Genomic DNA, 6,764 nt, shown 5'->3' on the forward strand with positions numbered 1-6,764 from the left:
GGGTAGTCTTTATCTCTAAAAAAATGGTAGGGGCGCCTGGGTGGCGCAGTCGGTTGAGCGTCCGACTTCAGCCAGGTCACGATCTCGCGGTCCGTGAGTTCGAGCCCCGCGTCGGGCTCTGGGCTGATGGCTCGGAGCCTGGAGCCTGTTTCCGATTCTGTGTCTCCCTCTCTCTCTGCCCCTCCCCCGTTCATGCTCTGTCTCTCTCTGTCCCAAAAATAAATAAATGTTAAAAAAAAAATGTTAAAGTTTATTTATTTTGAGAGAGGTGGGGGGATGGACAGAGAGAGAGAGAGAGAGAGAGAGAGAATCCCAAACTGGCTCCGTGCTGTCAGCACAGAACCTGATGCAAGGCTTGAACTCACGAACTGTGAGATCATGACCCAAGCCAAAACCAAGAGTTGGACGTTTAGCCAGCTAAGCCACCCAGGCATCCCGGATTTAGGTAGTCTTAATGGGTGACAGTCTTCAGGGATGGACAAGATTCTCTTTTTACTTTAAATGCTTTTTCTGAGTATAAAAGTAGTACAGGGGTGCCTGGGTGGCTTAGTCAGTTAAGTGTCTGAATCTTGATTTTGGCTCAGGTCATGATCTCAGGGTTCATGGGATGGAGCGCCTCGTCGGGCTCTGCACTGACAGTGCGGAGCCTGCTTGTGATTCTCTCTCTCCTTCTCTACCCCTCCCCTTCTTGTGTGTGTTCTCTTTCTCTCTCAAAAATAAATAAATAAACATTAAAAAAAATAAAAGTACAGGGGCGCCTGGGTGGCTCAGTCAGTTAAGCGTCTGACTTCGGCCCAGGTCATGATCTCGTGGTTCGTGGGTTTGAGCCCCGCATCGGGCTCTGTGCTGACAGCTCAGAGTCTGGAGCCTGCTTTGGATTCTGTGTCTCCCTCTCTCTGTGCCCCTCCCCGCTCATACTCTGTATCTCTCTCTCTCTCTCTCAAAAATAAATAATAAAGATTAAAAAAATAAAAAATAAATAAATAAAAGTACATATTCGCTGTCAAAAGCACAAAACCATAAAGGGAAAAAGTCATCTGCATTCTTTCATCCAAAGATAATCCCTGCTAGTAGTTCCCAGTTGTGTTTTAAAATACTATATATGTACACACATACAAAATACCACACACACACACACACACACACACACCCCTCACTTTTTTTTTTTTTAATTTAAAAAGACATCATAAAAGTGTCTCCAAATCAGTAAGGATCTCTTTGTAATTATGCCTTGTAATGGTTGCATGATTTGCTATTATAAAAATGTGTTATAATTTATACAATTTTCTTTAGAATTGGACATGTAGTTTCTTTGCACTTGTTCCCCGCTCCCCGAATACCTGCACGTATAAGCATATGTCATCATCTCTGACTGCATTTGGAGGTGGCAGGTGGGTAGGATAGGTAGCCTTTTCCTCTCGGGAATTGTGGCTGGAAGAATCTTAGAGGAAAGTGCTGGAATAGTCTTAGAAAATCAGAAAAGGGAACAAACCAAAGGAAGCACTCTAAGATTGCTAGAAACTTTGTGACATTTTCTGGTTTATTATTTTGTTATTCCTTTTTGTCTTCTCCATAGAAATTAGTGAAAGCCTGGAAACGGAAGAGTGCGTATTAGTTACATTAGTTTACCTCCTAACAAATGGCCAGCCGCTCAAACCACAGTAAACGTATTCACACAGTGTCTGTGAGTCAGTTGGGGAGTAGGTTAGCTAGGTGCTTCTGGCTTGGGATCTCTCACAGATTGTGGTTAAGATGGCAGCCGGGGCCGCAGCCATCTGAGGGCTTCACTGGGAGCTGGTTGGTCTCCTCCCAAGACGGTTCTCTTACATGGCTCTGAGGTCCGGGGTGGTGCCACTGGCTGGGCTCTGTGGTCAGAGGGAGCCACTAGCTGGGCTCTGCAATCACTTCTGGTTGGGTAAGGTCTCAGGCCGTGTTCCCCGGCGGGCTGGTGTCACTGGACTCTGTGATTGGGCAGGGCTATAGGCTGGACTCCACAATCTCTCCTGGTTGGTTGCCATATCAGGCTGTGCTCTCAGGCGGTTCCGCTGGCCTTACTCTGTGTTCGGGAAGACTCTGGAGAGGGCCTCAGGTTGTGCTTTGTGATCAGTCAGGGCTGTAGGCTGATTTTTGTGCTCTGGCAGGCTGCTGGCTGTGCTCCACTGGTACTGTGAAGGGATGAAATATGGCTGGTGGGGAGCAAGAAGGATTTGGAAGCTTTGAGTGTATTTTGCATGTGGTAGGGTTAAGGTCAGTAAGGCAGACTGTAGTAGCCAGGCTTCAAAATGACCCCCAATGACCCTCACTTCCTGGTATTCATGTCCTTAGGTAAGGACATTCCTTCCCCCACTGAATAGTGCCAATCTGTGTTACCAATAGGATACTGAGGAAATGACAGTGTATTGCCTCTGGGGTTAGGGCACAAAGACATTGCAGCTTCCACCTTGCTCTCATTTGGATCACTTGCTCTAGGTGAAGCCAACCACCAAATCATGAGGACACCCCGGCAGTCCTGCGGAAAAGTCCTGAGAACTGAGGCTTCTTGTCAACAGCCAACAGAAACTTGCCAGCGGTGTAGAAGCAAGGTTTCTGGCCAGGTTCTGTGGTCGGAAGAGGCCTCCAGCTGTATTCTGCAGTTGGGTGGAGCTAGAGGCTGTTCTGCGGTCAGGCAGAGCTCCTGTCTGGGTTCCTTCATCAGGTTGGGCTGCAGGCTATGGTCTGCGACTGAGTCCAGTCACCCTCTGGGCTTCCTGCCTGCGCCAGGCCACAGGTTGCGCTCAGCAGTCAGGCAGGGCCACAGGCTGGGGTCTTCTGCTGGGCGTGGTTATAGGCTGGGCTCCACGGTTTGGCAGGACCACAAGCTGAGCTCTGAGCCTGACTAGGGTCACTGTTCAGGCTCCCCGGTTATGCAGAGTCAGAAGCTATGCTTAACCATTGGCCAGGGTGGCTGGCTCGGCTCCCGGCCCAATCAGGGTTGAAGGATGAGCTCCACAGTTGCCCTAGTTTGTTGGCAAGGCTTCCTGGACAGGTGGGACTGGAGCCTGTGCTCAGCAGATGGGTGGGGCTGCACATTTGTTTCCCTGCCCCAGCAGAGCAGAACAGGCTCCCCAGTCTACATGGCCCCTTGACTGGGACTCAAATTGGGCAGAAGTGCCAACGGACAGAGCCACCGGCTGGAATCTCTGTTTGAGTGCTGCTGCATGCAGAAATGAGATCCACCAAGATCTGAGCACTGGTTGTGGTAGGCTCTGTCCCCTTCTTCAGCCCAGCAGATTCCCCCAGTGATCCCCTTGAAGTGAAACCCAAATGCCCCTCCTCCCCCCCCCCCCCCCCCCCCCAGGAAGCATCCCACAGTGCTGGGGGAGCTGGATGTCCACCTTGGGCTCTCTTTTCCCACTGGAGAAACCAGGGTCTCAGGGGCACCCACTCTGTAGCACTAAGTGGCGGAAAGGGCAATGCATTTACAATGAAGGGTAAGGCTCTTTTTGTGGTCCTTTTTGGTCTTTGTGGCCCCAGGGAGTGCTTCAGCCTCCCCTCTCGGTTGTGGGATTTTCACAATAGTGTTTTGTCTACAGATAGTTGCTAGTTCGTCTTCCTGTGAGGGGAGCTGAAGTAAGGAATGACCTGTGCCCCCATTTTGATGACATCACCCCATGTATCTTTTCAAGTATTTACCAGATATTTGTGTATCTTTTTGGAGAAATACCTATTCAGATCTTTTGCTCATTTAAAAAAAAAAAAATGGGTTAATTTGTTTTTTAATTTTTTTAGAGTTTTTCAACGTTTATTTATTTATTTTGAGAAAGAGAGAGAGCACATGTGCCCGCACAAGTGAGCAGGGGAGAGGCAGAGAGAGGGAGAGAGAGAGAGAATCCCAAGCAGGCTCCGAGCTGTCAGCACAGAGCCCAGTGCAGGGCTCCATCTCATGAACCATGAGATTATGACCTGAACTGAAATCCAGGATCAGACTCCTAACTCTTAACCTGGGTGACTGGACCACCCAGGCACCCCATAATTCGTCTTTTTATATTTGAATTTTTTTAGAATTCTTTATAAGTCAGTTGTCAGATATATGATTTGCCAGTATTTCTCCCATTCTGTGGGCTACCTTTCACTTTCTTAATGGTATCATTTAAAGCATTTAAAGCATTAAAGCATGTTTCTATGAAGTTTATTTTTCTTTTGTTGCTTGTGTTTTTGGCATTGTATCTAATAAAACTTTGCCTAACCCAAGGTCATTAAGATTTATTTCTGTTTTCTTCTAAGAGTTTTATGCCTTTAGCTCTCATATTTAGGTCTCTGATCTATTTTGAATTAGTTTTGGGCTAGGTATAAGGCAAGGAGTCCAACTTCATCTTTTTTTTTTTTTTTTTTTTTGGTATGTAGATATTCAGTTACCCCAATGCTGTTTGTTAAAAAGATCTGATATACTCACGACCATCCTTTTGCTTATAAGCTTTTTTGGGGTCTCATTTGGTTTTAGGTGTGTTTCTTAAAAACAACATATTACTAGATTTTGTTTTCCAACTCAGAATGTTAGCCTTTTAACAGGAATATTTTAACTTAATTTAAATTCATCTTAATGAACCATCATAATTGTTATCTTTTTATTTTTATTTTTTTTTAATTTTTATTGAGAGAGAGTGTAAGCAGGGGGGAGGGGTAGGGGGAGAAAGACAGAGAGTCTTTGGAGCTCAATCCCACGACCCTGGGATCATGACCTGAGCCAAAACCAAGAGTCGACTGAGCCACCCAGGCACCCCCATAATTGTTATCTTTAACTGTCACGTTCTTTCATTCTGGTTTTATACTTCCTTACTTACTGTTTCTTTTATTTTCTCCTTTTATTATATGGGCTTCTCATTTTGTCATTTTCAGAGCTTTGTATAATATACACTCTATATAGTGTACTATATATCTTATATTTCATTCTAACTTAAAGTTCTACCAAAGCACTTTAATTCATATTTCACTCCTTGTCAGAGTCAGAAATGAAATGATATCTTATATTTCTGTATGGACAAGATAAGATTATTCTCTAGTCCTTATCCTTAATCTTTGTTAATACTAAGATTTTAGATTCAGAATATGACTGTGGTTTGGAGAATTATTTTTGATGATATCATTCAGTTTTATAACCAGAGTTACAGTGTATTTCAAGGAAGATTTCTATTTTAAATTGCTTACTCAGCAACAATCATTTTATATGCTGTAACATCCCCAATTTTTTTTAATGTTTATTTTTGAGACAGAGAGAGACAGAGCATGAGCAGGGGAGGGGCAGAGAGAGAGGGACACACAGAGCAGGCTCCAGGCTCCAAGCTGTCAGCACACAGTCTGACGTGGGGCTCAAACTCACAAGCCGTGAGATCATGACCTGAGCTGAAGTCGGACGCTCAACCGACTGAGCCACCCAGGCTCCCCTGTAACATCCCCAATCTTAATGCTCTTAATTTGTTCCATTTATCATTCTGGTGTACATCTTCAAAAAATTGTTTCAAGGATACACAGGTACTTACATATCTGAAAGTTTCTTTCTGTTTTCATGAGAAACAATTTGCCTGGGTATAAAATCCTAGGAATAAAAATGTTTTCTTTCAACAACTGCACAATTGAATCGTATTCCTATCTGGTTGTAAGGTTCAAAGTTAGTATAGAAGACAAAAAGCACACATAGTCAAAATTTCTCCCGAAAAATTCCTTAAAGTGCCCTAACCCCAGATCTGGACCCTCGAAAACTCAAAAGCCCAAGATGATCTTCTAGATGTTTCTCCTCTCCCTAAAGCAGTGAAAGCCCAACATCTGCTAGCCCAACATAATTTTGAAAGTGGACTCTTGCTAGGCAAATCATGAATTATTTTATATAGTTAAACAGATTGCTCCCAAAAGCCCAGTCCTGGGGCGGGGGGTGGGGGGGGGGGCTGGGGGGGAGGAGTCTCTCTTTCTAGGCTCATCAAGCTTGGCTCAGGTTCAAGGGGTCACAACAGGAGGGGAAGGGGACGCTGATTGTCCCATAGCTCTGTTGTGGAATTAGGAAGAGAGGACTGTGGTGAAAGCAGGCAAAAACTCTAGAAGTGCAGATTCCCTGAAATATCCGGGAAATTGAAAACTCAGTGTGGTGCGAGCAGTCTGTAGCTCCAACAACACGGAATATAGTAGTGAGGAGAGGTGGCAAGAATGGCGGGTGCCTGGCGCTGGTGTTCATAGAAGAAAAAAGAAGGGAGGAAAGTGATGGCTGTCGTGAAGACAGGTCCACTGTTTGGGTTGAGATTTGAAGGGGCTGGAGCTTCAATGAAAGGGCCAAGGTCAAAGCATGAAGCAAGATTTGGGGAAGCAAGAATGACCTCTGACGGAGAAGTCCCTTATGGAGGGGGGTGCATGTACGCACCTCGGTCAGCCAGGAAGTGGGGGCAGGGGCAGCGAGAGAGTGGAAGCTACAGACTAGTGTGGTTGCTTTGAGCAACTGAATTTTTTGCCTTTAGCTATGAAAGTGACCCACTCTTCCCAGTGGGAAGACCAGTGAGATCTGGTCTGTCCTTCTGTGGTTAATGAGGTCTGTGTTTGTCTCTAATGACATCTCTGCTCTGGGGCAACCTACAGGTGGGCCTGTCTAGCTGGGCCAGCCCAGCCAGGACTGCCGCCTCAGATCCTGGCATCACCCAGAGCTCTCCCTGTGCTTCCTCAGATATTTATTTTTACCTGTTTCCAAAGAAAGATTGAGCAGGACACTCTAAAACCCACCCGCCAAAAGTCTATCGGAGGCGTGA

Source organism: Herpailurus yagouaroundi, unplaced genomic scaffold (genome assembly GCF_014898765.1).
Source record: "Herpailurus yagouaroundi ecotype Mexico unplaced genomic scaffold, PumYag 159, whole genome shotgun sequence".
NCBI lineage: Eukaryota > Metazoa > Chordata > Mammalia > Carnivora > Felidae > Herpailurus > Herpailurus yagouaroundi.